The sequence below is a fragment of the Polyodon spathula genome, chromosome 3 (assembly GCF_017654505.1).
Source record: "Polyodon spathula isolate WHYD16114869_AA chromosome 3, ASM1765450v1, whole genome shotgun sequence".
NCBI lineage: Eukaryota > Metazoa > Chordata > Actinopteri > Acipenseriformes > Polyodontidae > Polyodon > Polyodon spathula.
The window spans coordinates 19,263,503-19,291,457 of NC_054536.1; the positions used below are offsets into that span (position 1 = coordinate 19,263,503).

Below are 27,955 nucleotides of genomic sequence, written 5' to 3' on the forward strand. Positions count from 1 at the left end.
ACAGGATTGGGAGTCATGAGAACGGGTTATGTAGTAACTGTGGTGAAAAAGAAACAGTGGAATGTGTACTCAGGAAATGCAATACATATATTTAGCAAAGAAACATAGTGTAACGTGCATGGGGAAGGCAGCAGCAGGGCTGGTAGGTGATTTGTCCGATATACGCTTGTGGCAAAGTGGTTGGTAAGGGGAACAGATGTCGCGGTGATGCAGTGCAGGAGTGATGAACAGACAACAGTGATTCAGTGAATAAGTGCTTTATTGCTCTTATCCAGGTCTGGCGACCGTCAAAAATAATAAATCCCCGGCAATACACAACAATGTGTAAAGCACGGGGATAATGAAAACAAGGGCACAGTCCTGAACAAAAACAACGGTACGGTCACCAGTCCTGGGTGATCGAAAACGTGCAGGTGCTCAGTGCAGTGGTGCTCCGGATAGTGCTCTCCTTTCGACAGCTCCGGAGATGTGCGTTAACTGTCTAGTGCTGAATACAAAAACAGACAGTTACATGGACAGACACAACAATACAAAACACGAACACAATCCACTCTGGGAGCTCCTCTCTCAGTCCTTCTCTCTCTCCAATTGTTTAACCCAAACGAAGGAGAAGATCAGCGTTACCCTGGCCCCTATATGTAATCCCGCATGATATCGAGATAAACGGTTGCAGCTGCCTTATTACTTGCAGCTGCCTCTCGTTTACCTTTCAAATCAATACGGTCTTACAACAGAGTCACGCTTCTCTCCAGGCTGACCCACTTCCCTGACCCGAAAACGAACTGTCAGGCCAGCCTTTCCAGATACTTCTCCTCCCGTTCTTTAGCGTCCTCACAGGTCGGGAGGAAGATTCATCACCAGAACTCATCTTTCCGTCACAACGCCCCTTGTGGAATCGGCTTTTTTGTTCAGCTGCGGTATCCACCTATGCTTTAGTGCGAGAGGTCCCAGGTTAGCGCCCGCCCTTCGTCTGTGTGTGAATTGCCTCGCCCTGTGTGATGCGCCTGCCTGCATTAGCCAAGATTGCTACAATATTAAACAGAAAGTTAAATGAAATAGAAATTGAAGTAACAGTAAATGTTGTTTTGAAGGTAGAAGGGTGAGAAAAGCAAATGGAAAAAAATAAATGTATAGTCAAATTTATAAAAAAAAAAGAAAAGTATAGGGAAATGGGATAATATAAGGGAAAATTCAATGTACATATGGTAGAGGGCACTTATCATCTTAGATGACATGCGCCAACAACCCCTAAAAATACTTTTGCCAATGTAGCCTGCAAGCAAAGCAAGTAACAGTAATGTAGTAACATGTAATACATTCACAGTAACCCTTATATGAGTTTAACCTGTAAAACTTGTATGTTAACTTAGCATTTTTTGGTTTTGAGCTTTGAAAATCTGGTCACCCTAGCAATAAAGCACAGTGGAAGCGTTGTAAAGCCAGGACAGGTTAAGCAGTAAAAACAAGGTAAACGACCATGTAAACTAAACCGTGGGGAAAAATGCAAAATTAATGTACAAATTGTACATGTTAAACTCGTACAAGGGTAAGTGTAAATGCATTACATGTTATTGCATTACTGTAACTTCCTTTGCTTGCAGTGTATTGATTGGTCTCTCCGCCTCTCCCTCTCCGCTTGGTGAAAATTGGGATTCCTGCTTGTGGCAACTTGGGAAGGAAATAATTGGTTTATGTCTTTATGTGCTTTAGTAGAACCAACACTTGATACACAACTTGTACAGTGCTCCATGCAACAAAGCAGCATCAGCCGCTCTCACCAGGCCCTCTGCTGATACAAGTACTTATTACAAACTATTACAAAGGCTGGGGGTGGAGCCCGCTGAAAGTACGGTTCATCATGCAAGACAAATTATACAGTTACTACACTACGCAATACAACATTGTTGCTAGATATAACTGGCACCCTTTTTTGTTTCATTGTAGTTGTTTGTGAAAAAAAGGATGACATATTGGAATATTGCGTTGTGTCTAATAACGCGTGGGAAGAAACTACAATGAAATCTATGGTTTTGGTGATTATTAGAAAGATGATCTATGTAGTCCCTCACTCTTTGGACATCCTTATGTCTTGATTGGCTTCTTTAGTTGGGAATAGCGGCTCCTTGTTGATCTGTGATGCCATTAGTTTTTTTGTACCGTATAATCAAGTATATATATACAGTGCCTTACAAAAGTATTCAGACCCCTGACAAATTCTCTCATATTACTGAGTTACAAATGGTACATTGAAATTTCGTTCTGTTCGATATTTTATTTTAAAACACTTAAAATCAAAATCAATTATTGTAAGGTGACATTGGTTTTATGTTGGGAAATATTTTTTAAGAAAAATAGAAAACAGAAATATCTTGCTTGCATAAGTATTCAACCCCCACACATTAACATTTGGTAGAGCCACCTTTCACTGCAATAACAGTATGGCAGAGCAGGGCTCTGCCCTTGGAAATACTGGCAGGGATGGAGTTAAATTCTCCTCCCTGCCCAGGTTGATTGCCCCAGGTGGGAGCAATCAACTAATGTAATGAATCAATTATCATTTAGCCACCTGGCATAAAAGGAGGCCTCAGCCTTCTAGTAGAGAGGAGGGAGCTGAGGAAGGGTGTTGGTGTTGGTGTTGGTGTTGGTGTTGGTGTTGGTGTTGGTGTTGGTGTTGGTGTTGGTGTTGGTGTTGGTGTTGGTGTTGGTGTTGGTGTTGGTGTTGGTGTTGGTGTTGGTGTTGGTGTTGGTGTTGGGTTTAATCCCTTTATTTTGCCATTGTGCACTTTTGTTTTGTGTTATTTATAATAAAATTAGTATTTTATTTTTTTTGAACTGCAGACTATCTCTGGGCCTCTATCCACTTGCCAGCCTGCCACAAACAGCTTTAAGTCTTTTGGTGTAAGTATGTACCAGCTTTGCACAGTGTCGGAGTGATTTTGGCCCATTCTTCTTGGCAGATTTGCTCCAGGTTGTGGACAGCAATTTTCAAATAGTGCCACAGATTCTCAATGGGATTGAGACCAGGACTTTGACTGGGCCACTGTAGGACATTCACCTTTTTGTTCTTGCGCCACTCCAATTTTGCTTTGGCCTTGTGCTTGGGATCATTGTCCTGCTGAAAGGTGAATTTCCTCCCAAGCTTCAGTTTTTTAGCAGACTGAAGCAGATTCTCTTGCAGTATTTTCCTGTATTTTGCTCCATCCATTCTTCCTTCAATTGTAACTAGATGCCCAGTCCCTGCTGTTGAGAAGCATCCCCACAGCATGATGCTGCCACCACCATACTTCAATGTACAGATGGTGTGTCTTGAGGCATGGGCAGTGTTAGGTTTGCGCCACACACAGCGCTTTGAGTTTTGGCCAAAAAGCTCTATCTTGGTCTCATCTGACCACAAAACATTTTCCCTCATCGCAGCTGGGTCACTCTCATGCTTTCTGGCAAACTCCAGACATTCTTGCAGATGGTTCTTTTTGAGTAATGGCTTCTTTCTTGCCACCCTCCCATACAGGCCAGTGTTATGCAGAGCTCTTGATATGGTTGACTGGTGCACCATTAATCCACTCCCAGCCACTGAACTCTGTAGCTCCTTCAAAGTGATTGTTGGCCTCTCTGTGGCTTCTCTCACAAGTCTCCTTCTTGTTTGAGTGCTAAGTTTTGAGGGATGGCTTTTTCTTGGCAGTGCCTGGGTGGTGTGATGCAGCTTCCACTTCCTGATTATTGATCCAGCTGTGCTCACTTGGATATTATTTTGTACCCTTTCCCAAATCTATGCATTTGTATTATTGTATCTCTAACTTCTGTAGCATGCTCTTTGGTCTTCATTTTCCTTCAGATTCACAGCCTTACCAATGATCCTTCAACAGTGGGATTTTTATCCAGAAAATGTGACAGCAATTTTAATGGTTCACAAGTGGAGGCCAATGGCAAGGTAACTGTGTCCTCGTTAGGGCAATTTCTTTCATCGGTGCAAACTGGGAGCTTCCACAGAACAAGGGATGAATACTTATGCAAGCAAAATATTTCAGTTTTTAAAAAAATAAAATATCAAACAGAATGAAATTTCAATGTACCATTTGTAATTCGGTAATATGAATACTTTTGCAAGGCACTATATATATATATATATATATATATATATATATATATATATATATATATATATAGATATATATATATATATATAGCATTTACTAGCCTTAGGGACATACTGTATTTTGAGAAAATGTTGTTAATGCTTTAGTTTCACGTAGAAGCCTTTGCGCATGTTTACCTCCCTTCACAAATATAAAATGCGCCTATTTCTTTGATTATACGGTAATCGGATGTGACTAGTCTTTTTATTCCTGGCAGTTTGCTGATTGGAATCATGAGGCGTCCCGTAAAAGGAATTAAACCTGTGGATTGGTTGAAGAGACGTCAATCACAGTGTGAGTTCTATCCAGTTCGCAGACGGACAGTGACAGAAGGAAAGTCGTTGGTAGGCGTGGTCCCCGAGTTGCAATTGGAGGAACTAGTTGTAAAAGTTACGTTTCTTATTAGATGATAGGGTTTAGAAGCCTGTCAGTCACGAATTTGCAGTACCGATTGGCAGTGATGAAAACAGGGTGTACTAGAGGCGGGGTTTGTGGTCTGGTCCACAGTTACAGTATCCCCCCCCCCCCCAAAAAAAACCCGCAGTGGCAAAGCTTTGGAAGGTGGAAAAGTTACAACAGAAAAAAACAAAAAACAGTAAATAAACACGCAAAATATTCGCAGAGGGGTGAGTCGCTGATTTATTTTCTTCATTTTATTACAGTATCGATACGTCAAAAGATTAATAGTACTGCAGTCAGTCCTACACCCAGGGTTATAAAGGTGGATAAGGAAGGTATAATGACTCTGATGTTTGTACATAAAACTTGTGTTTTTGTACACAAAGAATAGTTAAATCGCACAGTATCGCACCACTGTGCAGATGCCGTGAAAATAGTGGGAATAGAATACGAGAAAGCGAAAGTGCATATTTAAGGGTTTATTACAGTTGGGACTGAAACGCACTGATTGTGTTTTGTTGTTATACTATTCTCGTTACTGCCGTTTATTTTGTGATGAGCGGTGATCAGACTTTAGTAAACTATGTATTGGAATTTAGCACACATTAAAATGGTGTCATCTTTCAAAAGTTCTGTCTATACATACCGGTAATTTACGCCATGTATCTTCAACGCAAACAACAGAAAATACTACATCCATTAACATTGTATGTATGTGTTTATTACGGATTGTATAATTCTAGATAATGCAATACCTACACCTTGCAGTGTATTACTTTGGTAGATACTGCCATTGTGATAAACCCGCAGTATAGTTTAACCTTTTGCTCTTGTCGCAAAACCAGGATACTGTTAATCCCGCCCGTTTTCTTCTAGGATAAAACAGGACTTTTCTGTATCCTCACGATGGCAATAAAATGCATTGTCATTTCCTTTCTGTAAGGGGTAAAAAAAACAGGCAAAAAAATAAGTACAGTACTTAAAATGAGTATCTCGCTCCTAGTGGGCGAGGCTTGGCATGAATGCTGTGCCATACAGATTTTCAAATTTTTCTTTCAGTAGTTTGGTTGCCTTAACAATAAGCACTTGTAGGCGCTGCAAATTGTGACCTGTACAACTAATAACATAGAGCCTGATGAGGTGCTTCTTCGGTTTACATGTTTGGAGTGACTCAAGTGGCAAGCTGCCTATGAAGGGTTGACTTTTCATTAGACAATTACAAGTTTCAAGCCATGACTACCAACCTATGGTAAAAAAAAAACAAAAACAAACACACTCTGGAACCTTCATCGATTATCTTTGGGATGGTTGAGGGTTTGACCTTACAAAACCCCCGCCCAAATCTGTCTGCTAAAGACAGACTTTTAAACAGGTATTTCTGATTCAGGCCGCTTATAATTACATGGCTGGTTTCACAGACCTTGATTAAAGTAGCATCAACCCTGGGCTACCTTACCTAATGTGAAATTGCATCATCCAAAATGAGTTCTAACCGGGGTCTGTGAACCCAGCTGACAGTGTTTTATGCAACAGGCCCCAGGTCCTCAAAGGGTTCCTCTGACAGTGTTTTATGCAACAGGCCCCAGGTCCTCAAAGGGTTCCTCTGACAGTGTTTTATGCAACAGGCCCCAGGTCCTCAAAGGGTTCCTCTGACAGTGTTTTGTGTAACGGGCCCCAGGTCCTCAAAGGGTTTCTCTGACAGTTTTGTGGAACAGACCCCAGGAGATCCATGGCAAAAACAGTGGCGGTCTGAGTTTTCCATTCTGCTTTGTGTCGGAATGATTTGAGCCAGCTTGGTGGGCTGAGGGAGCCGTTTGTGCTGGTTTTGATGTGTGTACGGCAGTACAGATTTCCACAGATGTGGCACTTGATTGGTTGTGTCAGGTTGTACTGTAAGGCAAGGGTGCCTAACTTTATTGGGGGGGGGGCAGAGCTGAAGAAGAAACGCAGAGTGGAGCGGGACAACATTCTTTTTTGCTAAGAAGGTCTGTTAATCCTCATTTGCACTGTTCAGTCTTCAGCTACAGTTTTTGTAATAGTAAACCCACAAAATTGGACAAGTGCTCAGCATAAAATATATAATATATTCAAGCATTTATTGAGTACAAACACAAGTAGCACCAAATGGCAGACCCAGTTCCAGTGGCATATCTGCACAATGCTGTACAGAACCTGTAATTCCAACATGCTTCTTATTAAAGGGAAGTAAGAGACAAACAAACAGTAAAATGTACAAAATGTTATACGGCTTGTTTGTGGATAGATATATTGACATATGTATGTCCACAGTTAAACTATTCCTTGCTCGCCTTTGTTTTAAATGTAGTGCTGGATGCTACAGTTTTTCACATTTGTCATCAGACATTGCCGAGCTCAATTATTACAGCGAAACCAGCTGCTACGAGACTTTCGGAAAGTAAACGCTCCCTGTAGCATGGCAATGCTTGGTGGTGATAGGTTGAAACGATAAGCCCCCGCCCCCACATTGCAATGCTTAGTGCAAATTGGTTGAAACACTAAACACCAGCCCTCACACATCCGACTCATGGCAGTGTTAGAGGCAGTGCATAGCAACCGTACACTGCTCATATGTTAACAAGAATACAGTTGTGTTCGGCCGCTCCAACACGTCCTGCATCCTTAGGCACCAAAATAAATAAATACAGAAAAATTGATGCGCCAACATGTGAAATTTACCTGCCCCGGACCAATGGAGTGGTTGATATACTTCAGTGAGCTACATTGATAAATATTGAGTCGCCCTTTTTATCAATCGGCATTTATTTCTAAATTTTTTTGTCATTCAGGGACATAATATAACTAAAAGTTTATAAACAAATGTGAGTTAAAATTATTAGTAAGTTCACACGTTTCCATATGAAAGCTGAACATTAATATCGGCAAAGAAAATCTAAGTTACACATTTTTTATGGAAAAAAATAATGTAACCAACGTTTTTCTTACTGTTGGCTAACGTTAGCCACAGTGCAGACCTTGGGTCAAACCAATATGTGCGTGTAGGGAGAATTTATTGTGATAGTTTATAAATGTGGCACATCCTCTGAATACTTTTCCATTTTTATATTTTATTTAAAGATTTTAAAGCAAACCAATGCCAAACACAACAATGTGAAATACGTAGAAAATATATAGTTTGACCCCCCCTTCTGTCCCATGGGTTAGGCGCCTATGCGGTAAGAGTCTACTGGGGTAAAATGCCAGTTGACCAGCTGGCTTAATAACTGTCACTTACAAATGTTCTCAAATCAAGCGGTTGATTGCAAGATGCAAAACTGTTTTTTTTTTGTTTTTTTTTCCTTTTAGAAGTTTTGCAGATTTCATGCTGTGTCATTGAGCTGATAGTAAATGAGGCTTTTAAAGTATGAACATAAGAAAATGCACAAAGAAGTGGAGGCCATTCAGTCCATCAGTGCTCGTCCAGTTCATGGTAGCAGTTTAATCTCAGAACTTTGTCAAGTATCATTTCGTGTTTTGTAATGACCACATTTTTACCACGAGTACCTGCCGACCTAAGAACAAACATATTAAAAGGAATTGTGTTTACATAAGAACATTTACGAACAAGAGGAGGCCATTCAACCCATCTATGCTTGTCTGGTTCCTAGATCAATATAAATTTTTTTTCAAGTTAGCTCTTAAAGGATCCCAATGACTCTGCCTCAAAAACATGACTGGGTAACCAATTCCATACCCTCACGAGTTTCTGTGTGAAGAAGTGTCTCTTAACTTGTCCCTGTATATCTCCACTTAATTTCCTCTGGTCCTGGTTTCTGTATTACACTTAAAGCAGGGATGGAAATAAGACTGGAATTGCATACGGTAGTGGTTTGATCCATTTCTCGTTTTAGTATGAGTAATATGACACAACTGAGCTTGTTACTTGTACACTGTGGCTCAAGCTCTTATTAAACCTAGAATGGGTCAAACTGCTTTGTGTTAGGTCTTATTTCCATCTCTGTATTGGTTAGGGTAAGTTTTTATAGACTTCAAGTCAGGCATCCCTTAATTTAGTCTGTTATAGGCTAAATAAATTCAGTGACACCCACCTCTTCCCTGTTTGTATGTGTCCGCTGGCGGGGTACTGCAGCTGGGAATGTGGGGAGCAGCTGGAATTCTGCTTGGTCACGTTCCCAAGATTTATGACAGAGACGCGATCACATTGACAGTCCGTCTCCCCAGGGTGTATTCACCTCTGATATTTTATTTCATTCTTTGATATGCCTACAAGGAGTTAGTGCAGATCTGAGAGGCACTGTTCAATACAGTCAAATTTCAATCCAGGTTTATTCCCAATGTAAGTAAGATGGCTCTACAACTACAGCATTACTTCTGCTGAGTTACAAAGTGCTTTTATTAACAGACTGTATGATAGCAAGCCTCCAAACCAAATTTAAGAGGACTGATTTTATACTTCGGAGTAAAACACTTTGTAAATGACTCTTCAATTAAAAAAAAAAAAAAAGTTTACAATGAAAAATGAATGACCTCACTCACTTTAACTGCCTTAAATTAAATACCTACTGCGCTTATTTCTAGTATTGTAACTTTAACAGGTGTTTTTCTCCTGTTGAAAAAAACAATAATTCACTCTTAGAGTAAAAGGTTTGACAATCAGCCCCAAGGTTATGGAAAAGGCAGGAGCTGTTCTTGGTTGATGCAGAGACTGGGACTGGAAGAAAATAGGGATACTTCAAGAGCTGCTGCAGTGCTGTGTTCTTGATATCCCTGTTTTATTTACAAACAAAATCAGTGTTTTCAAATAACTGTGGTCTCTATCTTTTACAGTCTGCGCCATAATTACCACATTCATATCTTCATAGTTATAGGCCACCCTTAAAAAGATAAATACGCTTTGCTGTAATCTCTAAAATGTGGTGTAAACTGTTTAAAATCGACAAGTTAATATTACTTACAAAAAAAAAAAAAAGCTTAGGAAATTCTGCCTTAAACAACACATTTTGGTAACCTATACTAAATTAAATGAAGGTCAGTCAAATGACCTGAATTAAGTTTTCTCACTGTTTCACTGTATACAGTACGAATACCTGCGTAATAAGTTGAAACAATAAAATACAGAATTTCAGTTAAATTCACTCAGTTCAAATAAGAATTAACAATTGTTAGTCTACAGTGCATTTGCTGTAGGTGGGATATTCTTTTGCACAATGAAGTTTAGCGATTACCAAGCACAGTGTGAAGATAATGTTCTTTGTTTCAGGTTTATTTATTAAACAACCTGCTGTACAGACAGTTTTCATTTGTTTATATATGCAAATAATTGGGGAAGTTACCCTTATAAAAGTTTCCCATAGTCAAATGACAGTGTAATAAAGCCTAGTGAAAGCATTGTAAAGCACAGTTATAGTAAAGCATAGTAATAAACATGGCAAACCAGGATCAACTATGATAGGTGCATAGTAGTGGTAAAAATATAGGAAAACTGCGAAAATACAGTGCAGAAATAGGAAAACTTGTATTAGGGTTGGGGAAAGTGCTGCATAGGGAAGGGTTATTCTGGCATTATTGCAGTTTCAAGCTGTCGTAACTGTTTCAACCTGCTAGCCAGTAGTTGGGGGAAAATGTAGTTTTATATAGACTTGTTGAAGCATCGTTACAGTGCTTGCCATTATAAGGTGGCCTTTTAACTGGTTATAAGGCAGCATGCATGGTTGTGGCTCCCTTTTGCCCTATCATGTCATGTCACTTGCACTTTCATTTTTGTTAGAAGAGCAAACACAAATAGCTCAGTTTCGTAATAATGGGACCTGACAACTGCTGAGCGATGTACTTATGTAATGCTTCTACTCTGCAATTATATTAAACCTGTGAAGCTAACTATTTGGTTTTGTGATTTATAAACCACCTTCTGAATATCTGCACTGTAGAATGTAGCATTCAGTCAGACTCGCACACAGCAAAGAATTGTGGTTTATCTGCCTTATGTGTTGAGTTTTCAGTCTGCTGTCTTCTGCACACACTGGCTTTCTCCTTGTGCTGTGCAGTGGTTTTATGGACATGTCTTTATATGGTGGCTGTCATACTTAGAGGTTCAGTGCGTTTGTGTTTATGCTGGGACAATCAATCAAACAGCAAAACAATAGCTTGACATGCATTTAGAGAACAATGTCATGCTGTATTTGTGGCAGATAAATAAACAGCTTGTATTAGATCTGGTTACTGAAAATATCTGAATCAACCTTTAAATCGGGTCTCTGCTGCTGGGTAGTATTTGTGATGTACTCTCAACTGTAATCAATTAGTGCTGGATGAATATTCATCCAAACAAACACAGCTTGAAATGTAATCAGTGGCAAAATGACAATTTTTGTATTCATTCAATAACTGAATTTATAAATTCATCAAATATTATATATAACAAATTCTACTTTACAGAATAGTATTTCTTATTATTAAGAAATTTGATGGTGTATTTGAGTTTTTTTGTTTTTTTTTTAAAAATAGTTCAAGTTATACTTTTGTTTTCCAGCTAATTCATAAAAAAAAAAAAATAATAATAATAATTTTGAAAGAATATTGGAAGAACATAAAAAAAAATCTATGTTGGTCCCAGCACTATTAGTAATAAAGCCCACTCACCTAAAAGAAAGACTAGTTGTTTTTGTCTCTCCAGATATCTACTGTAATATTGTTACTATATTATTCTTTGTCAGCTCATTGGATATTTAAAATGTCAATCAAAACGACATTTTAAAATTATTTTTGCCGTTTTCCCATGCTTTTCCCATGGTTCCCCACAGTAAAAGAGTAATGATATGGTGTAATGAAACATAGTGAAAGCACTGGTAAACATTATTGTCAGAACATCGCAAAAACGATGTAGTTTATGGATCGTATCTTGTATGTACAGTGTCAAATATTTTACCTTTTGAAAACATCTTTTGGCGCGGGAGCGGTGCCAGAGGCTTTTCGCGTTCCGCTCAGGCACTTTACCCGCCCCACTCCACGCTCCTAGCAAAATTGTCATGTGCCACTCCTCGCTCCGCTAGCACACCTCTCTGCTCCCATGCTCTGGTAGCATTTCTCCATAAACTGACCTTTGACTAGTATTTGAAGCATTCTCCATGAACTGAACTGCATCCATTCCTTGCTAAAACGTCACAATAACAATTCAGTAAGACTTCTAATGGCAGAACATTAAAAAACACTGAATAATTAGGGGTTCTCCTGAAACCCTCTTCTTAGTGAAAAGCTTACTCATGCCAAACCTGTACTCAAACCCCCTAACTGTGATTTCAATGGTTTTTTTCAGTGCGAGTCTGAACAGGCTGGCTGTAGAGCAGGCCAGAAAGAGTCACACAAGCAGACAGGCAGTGCTGGATGAAAACTGAGACGCTGCGGCGCTCAGTGTGTTTGTTGAACAAACAAAAAAAATCAAATGTTGAACAAAAACAGCACATGGCACTTGAGACCAAAATAAATAGACAAACAAAACGGATTAACACTAAACCAAACAGCGGACGAACAGACAAACAAACACGGTAAGCTTTACTTTGTTTTACTCTCCTCCACTCACTGAACACACAACCCCGAGTGAGTGCTTTGTGCATCTATTTATACAGTTGTGCTGGGATTCAATTACCAATTATTCACTTGAATCCCAACACGTGAACTAATATGTGTACTCCCGTGCTCACATATCAATACCCTTTTACTTTGCACGTGAGGTGATTTGTGCAATCCTCATGCCTATATACAAATTACACTTTATAACACTCATGCTCATAACCCACTTTATACCCTGTGCACTTTACAATACACATACATTAACACAAACACACAACATATAACACAAAAATGCACACAGGGGCGGGGCACATTGCCACAGTGTCTCGTTTTTTTTATTTTAAATGTCATGGGTCTAGGGGGGGTCCCTTAAGTTTAATATCCTGAAATGTAATGCTGGTGAATGTATTGCTGGTGGATCTGCCCCTGCTGCTGCCCTACTGACCCTACTGCTGTGGATCTGGCTCTGGTTGGGAATCCACTTGCTGCAAAAATGTCTCTAGTTTGCCAATTAATGGCTTTTCCCTCACACTTTTAATTGTCAAGACACAACTCTCAATTGCTGCAACATATTGGGGAGAATTTAGGCTATTTCTTTGGAGTATAAGGCTAAGATTTGGCTCCTCTGAAGAGTAAAATTTGTAAGAACTGACAAAACACTACAAAGGCCATTTCCTGTCAACATGTTTTGCTCTTCCTCATAATGTCTGTGTTTTTTGGAAGTGGAAGCAAGGTGCTCCATGTGGGGATGCACAACAGTATATTCTCCCTGTCCAGAAGCAAGTGTCTTGTCATTTCATTGATAAAAAAAAAAAAGACGATGCACGATAAATGTGAGGCAGCCAGTGCTGTGTCTTTACAGCCAAAGGTGTCCAAATTCTACAACCTAACCCTGCACCAATTGCTTTCAACCTGCGCTTGCATTTTGGACTGAAATGGTATGTTTTTCACACCAACTGCAGAAGGTCATATGAAACTAATCTTTGAGTACTTAACATTGCTAATTCAAGCCTATGGGGCAAGCGGTGAAATGATCTAATATGCTATCCAATCTCACTTTTCAAGTGAGCACCTGCCCCCCCACTGTAGTGCCCATATTGACACTGGCACTGTCGGAAGTTTGTCTCGCCACCAATCTAAAGTTCTCAACATTCATTGTCAACATATCCAAGCAAATTCTTGGTTGTGTTTAAGATTCCTCGTGTATGATAGTGAGTTAGTTCAGCTAAGCCTACCAGACGATTCACTACCATTGCTACAGTACACCATTACATTATCTTTCCCAGCTACATGTGTCCCTCCGTCAGTCGGAATGGAAATGTAATTTTCACTGTGAACCCCTTTCTGTAAATCCCCTCTTATTTCATCAGCAATGACTGTAGTGAACTCTGCACATGCTGTATCATAGTCATGTTTTAGGTACTTCCCAACTATTCTTCCTCATTAGCACAGTCTGAGGGTGGCATGTAATGAATGGCAGTTTTCCTGCTGCAGTCCTATAAGCTGCATTGAATTTCATTTGTAATTCTTTCTTTTTTTTTCTCCGTTCACTTCAGTAGCATGAACCATTGCTCTGGCTATCGGTGTCTGGGTTGGCGTACACTTTGCAATAACGCAGCCTCAAGCATTTTTATGCTTTCTGCTTTCACTGTGCTATTTCACAGTCTCTTTCTTAATGGTCAGTTCCAGAAATAAAATCAGACTTCCCTGCAAACAGCTTGCCCTGCTTTAGTGCAAAACCATACATTTTCTGTTTTTCATTACTGTAACGTAACCAGGGAAATTCTTGAAGCCACAAACTCTTAAACTGCTGTGTTTGCTTTTTTGCCTGTGGAGGTACATCGTCTGAATCAGAAAGCTGCTGGGCAATATTATCTTCAACAAATTCTTACTTTTTCAACACTAAACAGGGTCTGTCTACTCTAGATGCAGTCTTTGCAGTACTACTAGAGAACAAATCTGTTATCCTTCTTTTCGACATGACTCGAAACTAAGGCTTTGTACTATACCAGCAAAGTCTACATTGGTTTACTGGAGGCTGCACAGTTAACAAACAAACCTATTATAACCTTTTCAATTCCCTATTGCTTTTTTTTGTTTAATTCTTGACCCCTTTTTTTTCTTAAAGTTTACGGGGCACGTTTGAATGGCACGTTGCACATGCAACCGTTTCCAAGTTCAGACACTTAAAATTATTTTATTTTTTTTCTGCACACTCTTCATTCAGCACTTCTGTTCAGTGTTTTTTGTACCTGCATCTCAACTCTGCTCCACATTCCTCACACGTTTTAGTCTTTCATATTCGATCTGACTGACTTTCTCACACTAGCTTAAAAGGTGTCCATGGATTCATACGTATTGCACATAAAAAAAGTTAAAGTGGGAGGTATTGCTAGTCTTTTTAACCCTTTAGGACCAAGCGTTTTTCAGTGGGATGCTCTGCCAGGACTTCGGCTTTTTTTTTTTTTGGACTCTCTTCCTATAAAAATCCACTAAAAATCAATTTTTACAGTAGCATCTTGAAAATGATGGAACACTGGGGAACATTATAAAGTACTTCAGAAGCCATACCAACTTTTCGCTTTTTTTCTTTTCAACACGATATTTTATTTATTTATTTTATTTTTTAACATTAAGTATTTTTTTTCTTATTGATATGTATGGTAACATTTTGTGGAAATGAAGACAGACTCACACCGGGCTTTTCAGGTTCTCAAATTCAGCAGTTTATTAAGACCGGACTCTGCACTGGACAGGTCAAGTGTGCTGCTTTACCAGCCATTGGTACAAATGCAGTTTAGTAGCATAGTGCTGCTCAGACTATGACAAATAATACAAGAAAAGAAAGTAAAAAGAAAACCCACACTGTTTCAGCCGTGTGCTGCAATCACCTAGTACAGTCTCTGGGTTTTCTCTCTTGTAGTCCCGCTTCTCCTCTTTGCTGTTTGGGTGTTGCTTATGTGCTCTTTCTTCCAATTCAGTCTCTCCCTCTCAGCAGCAGCTCCCCGCTACATATCCTTGTGTCCAGGGACCAATCCCAAGCAGACGCAGTTTCCCACTTTCGATCCCCTGATGGTTGCAACATCTCATCCCTTGGTTTTGTCTACAATGTTGCAACTTGGTACCACTCGGGCGGCAAGCAGAGCCCCTGATTGGTGACGATTCACCAGTCTCTGGCATCCCTGCTGCTTTGACTTGGTGATCCTGGGTCACAGAAACTTCCAGGACATAGTTACAGCAGACCCAGGGTCATTACTGCTTAGAGATACAGGTGTAAAAACTTGTTGTTCCATGACCCTAGGGACCTTACAATATTTCCTGAAAGTTTTGTTGAAAAATATTGATGTTTGGGCAAATTACAAGACATTGTTTCACCTGAGTGATTGCAATGACATAATACACGCTTATTCTCAGAGTCTTTATAAGCAATAGTGGACACTACTCAATTTATTTTCTCGAAGTAAATATTTACAAATACAGTAAGATATTAATTCCATTATCAGTAATACAGAGAAAAAAAACAAACATACCTAATAAATTTAGTTCATGAAGTAGTATCTACTTATATACACTTGTTTCTCTATTTATAAATGTTGTAAAAACATATAGATTTTAAAACACAGAAGATAGAATAAATGTTCTAATATATCTATATGTAAAAAACATTGGGTTTACAGTGTGTTCCCGTTTTTTTCTTAGCTGTAAACAAGTTGTTGTGTCATATTTTGTTTCTACTTGTTGAAAATGTCTCTGCGCTTTGAAAATGTAATGCCTGTCTTCATGATGTCACATGAAGAAAAAAAAAAAAAGCAAGTAGTGAAATTCAACACCTCCCCTATCCAATGATATGTGTTAACAATCTGTACTGCAGTGTGGCGGCCCAGTAAGTCAAAGACTTGATCATGGTCCTTAAAAGCTAGCGAGAGGCACTATTTGTGTTAATGGCACCAAACAACAAAAAGACTGTCACAGTCTAGACCCCTGTATAGTAAATTCATTGTATAACCATGGGAAAAGCACTTTGCAAAAGTACCGTGGTAAATAACTATAAGGGGTACCCCTCTAACTGGTGCTGTGAAGGTGGTCCCTCAATCCACTGGGCTTGTTAGAAATTGAAATTCATTTTGAAGACCCAACATCTGTTGATAGTTCTGTAGATTAGGACCTGGTTCTGAATGGTCATGGTACAGTATTGTTGTGTTTTGACATATTGGAAGATAGACACTTCACTCTAGCACTGCAGTGGGGAGATAAGGGACTGCTATATTGAGGGTTCTTTGTGTTTAACCAGGACAGCTGGTGTTTTATTGCAACTCCTATCTGACAATGGGAGCCTTGATGCAAAACTATTGTAGGAAGGCAGGAGTCTACCTAAATAAATTAGGCCACATTCTATCCCAGCAAACATTCACAGTGGTGACAGCTGCATCGGCTTGCAGTAACATCAGCACTTGGCAGTCCTCAATTTAGCTTAATGCAACAGGATACGTTTTTTTTTTTTTTTTTTTTTTTTTAATTCTGCTGGGTATTACTGAAGGTCTGTAAATAAGGAGCATCATTCATATTGTACTGTGAGATTGTGGAAAACTGTAGCATTCAAAGCATATGGCTGTTTTAATAGATTAAACCATTTTCATTTAAACTTATCGGACACATTTCCATTTCCCATTTTAAATTGGCCATTTTATTTCTAGTAATCTTTGTTTTTCTTCAGTATTTGCTCCTTAATCCATTGATGAGGTTTTACAAAGCATAAAGATGCTATTAATTATGAAACTGGCAAGTTGATGCAATATCTTCGTAAAACGGGACATTTTTTATTTAAAAAAAAAAAAAAAAAGTAAAATACTTTTAAAATGTATTTTTAGTGTTTACCTTTAAACCTGCAGTTGCTGGTAAATGCTTTTCACTGACAGAGAGAGCTGGAGATAGTGAGACAGACAAGCACACTGGGAGAGAGAAAGAGGAGAGTACCCTCTGAGAACTGTTTTCAGATCAATGATTATTGCAGGGTGGAAGTGCACCATCAGTGACGGGGCATTTTGGCTCAGCTGCTGTGTGCTGGTCAGACCTCTCTCCCCAGAGAATAGACGGCCTTCTGGAGATGGATGAGCCCTGTGCTGGTGTATTAATAAACCCACATGCTTCAGACGCTTCCTAGAAGCTGAGCGTCTCCTAAGAGTGTGCCTGGGATCGGGATGCTGTGTGGAGAGCCCAGGCAGGCAGGCAGGCAGGCAGGCAGACAGGTCTGAATCTGTTTTATCTTCACAAAAAGGAATAAAATGTAAAAAATCTTTTAAAACCACATTTTAGTCGTAGGTTAATCTCTGCTCTCAGAATTAAGTTGATTTAATCATTTTTTAGTGGTTGACAGAATTTGTTGTGTGTCTGTCCATAAATGACTAGTAGACTTGTATTTATTTGAAAAACCAGAAATCTCAGCAGTGTCTTTTGAGTCATGTTAGTGACTAAAAGCGTGTCAGTCAACAGCGGAAGCGGTTGGTTGGTTAATGACAGGAAAGAAGCCATTGATGGGGCGGGGTCAATTTCACCCACCAGGTGAAATGATCGTGAAAATGCAACACCAACTGAAAACAAACAGATTTCTTCGGCCTAGTGCAATGCAGGATATCATGCTTTGTAAAACCTTTTTGGAGACCATTGTATGAACTATTGAAACTTTAACAAAGATGGACACTTCGGATTAAACTCTGTACCAAACATCCTTTCTCAATGATGGTATCTGACAGTTTGAACAAAATGTTTGAATCTTGTTTCCCATGACCTGGCACCACGTTACTGCATTGTCTTGGCAAAGGGAAGTTTTAGACGGTTTCTCCCAGTGATTTGTATGCCCTGTGATTTGGGGCAGAGAAGTGTTTTGCTGTACAACCTCTCTGCCCACCCTTCCTAGATCTGAGGGGCACTCCCTGAATTCAGACAGGCATACATCCTACATTACACCACATCTGAGCCTAAATCCTTATTGTAATTGTTTTTATACAGCAGTGTAGTTGTCTTGGATTAAACTGTGTCCTGTAAAAACCCTGTTTCCAGGACTCCACAGACGTACAGTAAGCCCGCTGTATCCTGTGCATCAAGGGTTTATTCTCACCTGTGAAGGAGTTTGTGTTTTTACTGTATACTCTACGTACTGTATGTCACACTGCACACACTGCTTCATATATCTGGAGAACCACTTATCTGGTTGTAATGAACCTGGGAGTTGCCATTATTTACTATACGTTTGAGAAGTATCAGATTCTGGGGATATAAGGAGAGATGTCTTCTATTGGCGACTGTGACAGGAATACAATAATTCTTGGTTGTAAATCTCCCTCTGACCTGTGAGGGCGCTAAGCAGCGAGAACAGAGTTCCTTAGATGGGTTGACCTGACAGTTCTTATCCAGGGTTCAAGGGAAGTCAGCCAGCTAGGAAGGAGGTTGACTCCGTTGCAATAATGCATTGACCCGGAAGGGAAACGACGTGGCAGTTGCAGATTGGAGAAGCGGTTCCACTCGTTTACCAAGGGGTCATGTGTGACAGCATAAAAGGGGACGGAGAATCGCAATCTGTTCCTTCACACTGGTTTGTGTACATAAGCTGAAAGACTGTGAAAGAACCTGTGATTGTTTTGTCTTGTAATTGTCTTGTCTTGCACATTACCAGACAGCTAACACTGTTCCGGAGCTGTCACCAAAGGCCAGCACTAAGCCGGAACTGCACTTCACCAGTAATCACTAAATAAACTTTATCAGCCACCACGAGCACTACTGCATGCACCCCGGACTGGTGACCGTGTAGTATTATTGTGGGTCAGATATCATGTTTATTAGTTGGGACCTCAATCCTGTTATTGTGTACCCCGTGCAATACACACTGTTGTGTATTGCCGGGGGATTATTGTTTAGGTCACTAGACCTGGCATATAAAATTAAAGATTCACTTTTCCAAAACGGATTACAAAGCTCTGTCTGTTTAGTTACCGCACTGCATCACTCCTGCACCTGTTTCCCCTCAGCCACTTTGCCACAGCGACATACTGCTGATATGTTTCATGGCCATCTACTTTTTTTTTAATCTCTAATTTTGAAACGAGGATGTACCTTACAGTAAGTTTCATCAGTCGAGGGGGTTGGTAGATTCAAGGCGGAGGGCATGTCTGGAGGGCTTAGTGATGAATGTACAGATTTTCCTGTCAATCGAATGGTAGGCCATATTTGGCGACTGTGGTTTCCGAGCTATTTATTACTACCCGGATGAAGTTGCTGATGAATCTGCTCGTGAATTTTCAAAGGAGTGGTCTTTACTTGCCTTTCTTATCCTCGGCTCATTTGCTGTCTCTTTCTGAGTGCATGCATTTATGTTTCCTGTTCCCGTGCTGTATTGCAAATTTGACTCCCTGTAAATAGAGAAGGTTGATGAAGTAAAGAGCTCAAACCTTGTTTAGGGGAGATGTGTTTCTATGAAGAGATTGAGGTTTTATCAAGTTATAATGTTATTGCCGCTGTACAGAAAGCATGTTTGTTTTATTTTATTTTGTTTGATTTATTTGTATGTTTTTTGCTTCTAGCAGAAGCTGACCAAATCCATTCTGCATGGAGATGTCCAGCTTTTATTGTTCACATTGGATACCAGTATATACACCCTACTCTCTCATGGTGTATAATTAAAACCTGCTGTATAATTAACAGGTTTTGTAAAGATGAACTCACTGTAATATATAGTGAATATTAACAGCTCATAAAGTACTGATGGAAAAAATGTGAAATATTTTTTCCATTGTAGCTCTTTCTTGACTGTATTTGCTCTGTTTTCGAACCAAATAGTTTAAATCAACGTTTATTATTTATTTGTTATGTTCATTTCATGTTTCTGTGAATTTATAATTTCTACCAAGTCTTTTTTTTGTAAAAATGTTTTGAGAGAGAGAGATAGAGAGACTTAAGATCCTTTATTTAAACATTCCAAATAATATTAAAATCCATTAAAATTCAATAAAGGTAAAACACAACAAAAATTAAGATTCCTACTGCCTCAGCAGAATTAAAAAATCCTAAAATACATCATGTTCTCCTTAAAAATGGATTTTAAACAGAATAAAAAGATCATAAAAAACAGTGTTTTCTTTCTGTTAAAAACAGATTAAAGCCAAAATTAATAAAAACACTGTAAAACAAACAAACAAAAAAATTAGAACAAAAACTGGAGCTCCCCCTCCTCACGCACATCACACAAGGCGTCTCCCACACACCACCTCTCCTGGAAGTCCTCCAGGTTATTATTTAGTTCAAAATCCACTCTTATCCAGCTGTCCAACAACACCCTGAACTGCAGCACGGCATCAGTCAGCCCGGTCCCGGACTTTAAAATGGGTAATTTTGCCTGACACATTATAAAATTAATTAAAACACACCTGTTTCTCTTTTTAAAACTGTAGGGCACCCCAAAGATAAAAAGCTGTTTATTGAACTCCTCACCCAGGCCCTGCAGGAGCTCCTGTAAGAGATGGAAGAGTGGTCCTAGCCTAACACACTTGCTGTACATGTGGAACACTGTCTCCTCTGCAGAGCAGAAACAGCACTCTGAGCTATTAGTGGAATCAACTCTGTGGAGAAACCTACCGGTGGACACAATACAGTGCAGGATCCTGCACTGCAGGTCCTCCGCTCTCTTGGTGAGAGGCAGTTTATACAGAACCCTCCATACTGGTCTGTGTCCCTCCTCTACCTCCAGACATGCCCTCCACCTTGAATCTACCAACCTCCTCAACTGATGAAAATGTGATATCTTCACTGGTAGATTTTCTTACTCCCTGTTGTGTGAAGTTAAGTCTTTAACTGTGTTAAAGTTGAGTGGCGTTCCCTCATTCCCTCCATCCCCCTCTCCTTCACCTATGTTGGACACACTAGCAACCCTGGAAAGATGAAGTCTTGTCTCTGCCCTGTGCCGCTGGACATCTCCTCACTCAAAGCCTTCCTGAGCTCAGGGGAGAGAGAGCTTCTCAGCTCACTACCCGTTTTCTCTGCCAGCCTCTGAGTGCCAGCCCAGCCGCCTGGCCAACTGTGTAGCAGTCAACCAGCAGGAGAGGTCAAGGTTGATCAAATGGCTCAGCCTGGTCACTCCTGCCCTCACAAAACTGGCACAGAGCGTCACTGACTGAAAGAAACACACAGGGAAGAGCGTATTGAAGAATAGGGGCTCCGCCAACAGGACCCTGCCTGTCAGAGACCCCTCATCTCTCTCCACCCTCACTGCCCTCCAGGCATCTAAAACACACAAGGGAGACCTATTTTAGCTAATCCAGTACTCTCAATTAAAAACAGGTGTTTGCCTATCCCCAGCCCCTCTACTCTGCTGAGAAAAAAACAAGCCAGCCTCTTCCAATGAGCCTCCTCCCCAGCGTACAGGAGCCTCTGAACTGCCTGCAGTCTGAAGGCTGCTACCCTGCTGGCAATGTTGACCAGCCCCTGCCTCCCTTCATCAGTGGGGAAATACATGACTGCTGATCGCAACCAATGTCTGCCACGCCAGAAGAACTACAGCAGTATTCTTTGGATCTGTAGCACCATACCACGGGGAGGGTCCAGATACACCAGCCTGTGCCACAGCATGGACGCCACCAGATTATTAATCACCAGGACCCTTTCCCTAAAGGACAGCTGGGCCAGCAGTCCCCTCCATCTCTGCAGCCGCCCCCTCACCCTGTCCACCAGGCCCTCCCAGTTTTTCTGCACATAAGTCTCCACTCCGAAAAACACACCCAACACTTTTATACCTGTCCTGTCCCATCTCAGCGCCTCGGGCAGGACAGTGTGCAATCATGCCAACTGCCTGACAGGAAGGTGTCACACTTTGCCCAGTTCATTCTTGCTGTAGATGCTCTCTGGAATGTGTGCAGGCTCTGTTGTAGTGCCTCAATGTCTCCGTCACTGCACACAAACACATTCACATCATCTGCACTGTGACGGGAGGGTGAGGAGGGCACTGCCCAACCAACCAGCCTACCCCTCAGTAAGTGCAGCAGGGGCTCTGTGGCTAGTGAATAAAGCATTCCAGACAGGGAGCAGCCCTGCCTAATACCCCTGCACACTGGGAAGGGTTGACTCAGCCCATTGTTGATCTTTAAAATGCTAAAAACATTTAAGAATAAAAGCTGAATGTAAGAAATAAAAACAGGGCCAAACCCGAAGACTCCCAGGGTTTTAAAAAGGTATGTGTGGTCTACCCTGTCAAACGCCTTCTCCTGATCTAAAGAGACCAGCCCAACATTCAAATCACATGTATTAGCCGTTGATAAAAAGTCTTGAATTAAAAACTAATTATCAAAAATGGAGCGTCCCAGTATACAGTAAGTTTGGTCCATACATTTTTTTTAATCTATTGGCCAGACATTTTGAAATTATTTTAAAATCAGAACATAAAAGCGAAACAGGTCTCCAGTTTTTTAACAAACACAGGTCTCCTTTCTTGGGCAGTAGTGTGATTTACTGCCCTCCTGCAACTGAGGGGCAGTTCTTTATCCTGGAGTCTCTCTCCCAGCACCTGCAAAAAGTTCTCTCCAATCACAGTCCAGAATTTTTTTAAAAATTCAGTGGGCAGTCTGTCAATGCCAGGAGCTTTTCTATTTGAAAGCCGTGTAACAGCAGTGGTCAGCTCCTGATATGTTAGTGGCTTATCTAATTTGATGTTGGGTGGGCAAATCCTGAAGCAGCAGGTCCATATCCTGTTGGTCACATGGCTCTTTACTATATAATTCAGTATAACATTTTACTGCCTCCCCGTTAATCTCCTAATCAGCTCCCTGCCACAAGGTATCCGGATGAAATGCATCTGCCGGCTGTCTGCTCTCCTCCTCCTTCAGCAGGCTGCCCAGCATGTGTTTCTGCTCCCTCAGGGTTTCCTGGTGGTCTGTGTCCAGGCTGCTCTTTAACTGGAGAATTTTAAGCTCCAACTCTCTCACTGCTGTGTTCAGTGACCCAGTTGAATTGAATGTGTATTGTTGGCAAAAGATTTTAATCTGTGTTTTGCCAATGTCCCACCACTGCCTCATATTTTTATAGTGTTTTTTCTTTTTTCCATGTGTTCCAGAATTGCTTAAATTGCTTTACAAAAACTGTGTCCTGTAATAACTTTACATTAAAATGCCAGTAGGCAGTGGTGTGAGAGTTAGTGGTAGGTATTACTAACTAAAAGGCAGTGGTGGTCAGAAAGGCTACTGGGAATGATGTTGGCTTTAATGAATTTATTCAAATGAGTGTGTGACATGTAGAAGCGGTCTAACCTTGCTCTATATATTTGTTGTGAGCGACAATGAGACCAGGTGTATTGCCTTGCATTAGGGTGCAGACACCTCCAGACATCAACCAGGCCACTGAACTGAAAAACTGCAGCTAATTCACTGGAGGAATGGGGATTGGGCTCCTCATTGTTTCTGTCCATAGTAAAATCAATAGTGCAGTTAAAATCTCCTCCCACTACCACCACATCATCATTATCAACACTTGAAAGAGCTTGCTTTAGTTTGGTAAAAATTAAAATACGTTCCCTCCCCTTATTTGGTGCATAAATATTAATAAAAACAAATACAGTGCCACCCAACCTTGCTCTCACTTTTAATAACCTCTCCTTTTCAATCTCTTCAATATCTAAAATTGTTGCTGCTAGGCTGGGCTTAAATAAAATTGACACTCTGCACTAGTGCTTGAACCGTGGTTCAGTACACATGGCCCCCTCCACTCTGCCAGCCACGCCGCCTCATTCTCACTGTCTGAGTGCGTCTCCTGCAGCAGCGCTACCCCCACCCGCTTCTGCTCTAAAAACTCACACAGCTGCGCTCTTTTAAAAGACTGTCTGCAGCCATTCATGTTAAAAGAATTAAACGCACTTTTCCATAGCGGCTAAAAATAGTAAAACTGACAGAGTAAAACAAGCAACAATAAAACAATTCTTAAAAGAAGTATCCATTTTAAAAATATTATTTGGCAATATTAGCGATCTTTTTCTTAATTATTTGAACATATTTTTTAAGACGGTACCTTTTTTGGTGGTCAGATTCCTCTAATGTTGCCTTTCGTATGACGATGTGTGCTGAGTGGAGGAACAATCTTAGATCTGGGAAGAAGTTTTCAATTTCAACCCCCCTTTTTCCTTTTGTATTCTCCATGAACTGTTTAAATTCATCCAGGGTATAAACTTTTTCCCCCCTGTTAACGGGTTGGCTATCGGGGATGTCGGAGATAAGCGAGGAGTCCGAGAGCTCCCCCTCCATTTCCTCTGCTCCGTCTTCGCTGTCTGCTCCACCATCCACGACTGTCCATTCCTCCGTGGCTCTCTCCACCTCCCAGCACAGCCACAGCCGTCACCGCTGCTTCTGCCTCTGTCTCCACTTGCTGGGGTTCAGAGAGAGAAGAGCGCTGCACAGCGCCGGGCTTGGAGCCCATCACCGTGCCGCTCCCCTCTCCCTCCATATCAGGAGGGGCAGACACCCCTGCCTGAGACTGCAGGCTCCCTTCCAGCACAGACTCTGGGCTCTGCTCCGTTCTCCGTTCCCCTTTCCCTGTTAGGCAAATCTGCAAGCTCCTTATTTTTTACTTTTTTTAGTTTTTTTGACTCGTCATTTTCAGTAACTTCGTTTTGTGAAGGACCGCGGCTGAGTCTCTTCAGCCTCGGCTGTGGTGTTGGTGGCTCCATTCGATTCTGCGGCTCCCTGGTCTCTGCAGACTCCGGATGCCACCGTGATGGGGGAGCCGACTCATCCTCCCGCTCACCCCCAACATCCCCAGCCTCCTCCCTGTCATCAGTACCCTGCTCCTGTCTTTCCTCATTTCTATTTTTTCTCGGGCAGGCTCTCCTTTGTTGTCCCTGTTCCCCAGAGTTAATGCATCGCATTGTGTCTGAGCTGAGAAATAGAACACAGCCCGTACCCTCCACACTGAAGCTCCAAGCGACATCAATCACCTGCCCTGGGTTATTCAGCAGTAAAAACGCCTGTCTCCGAAAAGACAGGACATGCTTAACATTAGCATTTTTACGCCCTAATGGAATGTTTTTAACTGGGGACATCAGCTTGCCATACCGGGCAAGTTCATTCTCCAAGATCTCATTTTTCAAAAACGGCGGCACGTTAGACGTAATAATAACCTTGGTAACGGGGGTTACTAAGGGGGACACTTGAATAAAATCACTATGTTTTCATATCCGACTACCTCTCCTACTGCCAGCAGGCACTCCTCCACTGACACGCCGGTATCCTGCAAGCAGCTAACCCCGTGTCGGCGCCTGAGAGCCCCCAGCTCTCCAGAGTGAGATCCCATAACGGGATCTGCACACACACACACACTACTCAGTAAGCAGTAAAATGGAAACCAAAACAAACGATACGATTAACAAATAATTATAGAATGTTGCAAAAAATGGTAGCAAAATTAACACCCTCCTACCACACCAGCATTAAAACACTACCGCCTCCCTGCAAGCTTGTCCCACAATCCTGAGAGAGAGAGAGAGAACTTATAAAAAGTTCTTTTGATTCCATGCACATGACCTCTAAGGATGGGATAATTTTACTTTGTTTTGTGTGTTATTTTCATTGTATGTCTCCAGCATAGCCCCCCCCTCTCTTTCTGACAGCAGTTACTCGGGGGAGAGTGATGGTAGAAGGATGGTGGAGGGTGGCATGTGGCTCTGCCTGGCCTTAGCAAGGTTCTGATTCTCGGATAAAGATCTAATCCCTCTCTTTGGCCAACTGGGCTGTCAGGCTGTACTCTTCTACGATCATGGTTTATTCCAGTTCATCCCTTTCTCCCTCTCCCTCTTACTCTTGCTTACCCTCTTCTTTCACTCTCATTTCAAAAGTTTTGTTCATTCGATTCAGTGATTCAATGAAATGAAACCAATCAATGTAGACTGAATCACTTGTTTATGTAGGTTTATTTAAATGGAACAAAATGAATAGTTCACAGACTGGACATCACTAATGGAAAATAGCTAGCTAGAATCTATAGTTGGTTGTCTGGGTTCTGTTTTTTTTTTTTAATTATAAATAAATACATAAATAAATAATACGTCAATTTAATTACTGTCATCTTTGTTACACTGGGTTGTAAGTGAGATGATCTATTTGATTTGACAGATAATCCCCCCCCCACCGTACAACGCTGCTACGAGAAGTTAAATGTTGCCAAAGCACAATGCTGCCATCGAGTTATACTAATTTGCAAGAAAACCATTATAGGCATTCAAATTTAATACATCAGAATAGAAAAATGTAACGATCACAATAGCCACACGACATATCAAATTTAGAATTTATTTTTTATAAATACAACACAAAATACAATTCAATATTACTTCAGCACTAAATCGCTCTCTCTCTCTCTCTCTCAGCATGGCAAAACTCAGTTTGCGGTTTGAAATGGTCTCACTCATTTTTTTGTTATGGGCTTTACAGTAAAATGTCTACTATACTTAGATTTACAGCAATATATGAACTATCTGATAAACATACAAATTATTTGACTCAAAACCGTTAACCCTCTGCACACGACAACATGGCACATACGGTTCAGTTTCATAACTCTCAACGAGTTGATAGACAACCCAGTTTCCTTGTTACAACGAATCAGCCAGACTCAGGCGTTTCTGAATCATTTCTTGAGTTTTGATAGGCCGGTAACTCGATTCCTGTGTGTCACGCAATTCGTTCATTGGGTGAATCAAAAGAACCGATTGAGACGGGATTCTGATCTGATTCACGGTAATGAGTCGTTCAAAAATAACTAATCGTTCACGAACTGCACTACCACAGATCAACCATACACTGCTCATATGTCAACAAGAGAACATTGTGTTTGGCTACGCCAACAGCACTCACTTCCCGCATCCTTGGGCATCAAAATAAATAGAAATTGATGCGGTAAGTATGTGAGATTTACCTGCCCCAGACCAATGGAGTAGACGATATACTGAAATCTAAGTATATCATGAGCAACATCGGTAAATAGAGCTGCCTTTTTATTAATCAGCATTTATTTCTACAATTCTTAGTCATTCAGGGACATACCTAAATGTTTATTATTAAACAAATGTAAGTTTAAATTATTAGTAAGTACATGGTTTCTATATGAAAGCTGCACATTAATATCGGCAAACAACTAAGATGCATTTTTAATGAAAAAATTGTACTTTATGTTTTTCACTAAAGTAAAGTCAGGCTTGTGTGATTTTTGACACTTTTTTTCAGTAATCCCTCGCCAACCATGTATTTGCCAAACGTGGAATTCATGTATACACCGTTTTCCTTTTGTATACCAATTTGCCAACCACGGCGTATAGATTTGTGTATACGCGGTTTTGCACGGAAACATATGACGCATCCGCATTTGCTTCCGCACCATCTTGTGTATTCTTCCACGCTCCCGTCTCGCCAGCATCTCCCCCTACCAGTACCAGCATCATCTCTTGCTTTGTCTCGTGTACTAGTCATGGTAGTATGTGCATGCGGTCTCGTTGCTCCGTGTTAACTTAGCGTAATTGTCACGAGTCAACAACACCTTGGCCTTCAACTCTAAGGATTCAAGGTAAATAATATATTACTTTTTCTTATGTTATAATTTAATTACTTTTTACATGTTACATTACCCAGTATGTTATAGTATTTCCATTGTTTTTATGTTACTGTGTTTTTCATTTGTGTTTATTGAAGGAAAATGCACCTTAGATAGGCTTTGATAAGTGTAACCACAGCTGACCCCCTATTTCCCATAAGCTCTAGTATTTGCCAACCGCGGTTTTGCCAACCACAGGGGTTTTCAAGAACGTAACCCCCGCGGTTGGCGAGGGTTTACTGTATTTACTACTGTGTAATCTAAGTTAA

General features: G+C 40.7%; 1 protein-coding gene across 10 annotated transcripts in view; it reads left to right on the forward strand.

Moving 5' to 3' along the window:
- Positions 1-4,649: 4,649 nt before the first annotated feature.
- Positions 4,650-27,955, forward strand: part of LOC121312817 (microtubule-associated protein 4-like) — a 128,506-nt gene continuing 105,200 nt past the window's right edge. For 9 of the 10 annotated variants that reach the window (XM_041244609.1, XM_041244603.1, XM_041244610.1 and 6 more), the window contains exon 1: positions 4,654-4,759. The gene's annotated coding sequence lies outside the window, so the exon portion shown is untranslated. Of the gene's footprint in view, positions 4,760-27,955 lie in introns of all 10 variants that reach the window. The other variant, XM_041244615.1, reaches the window with a different exon arrangement.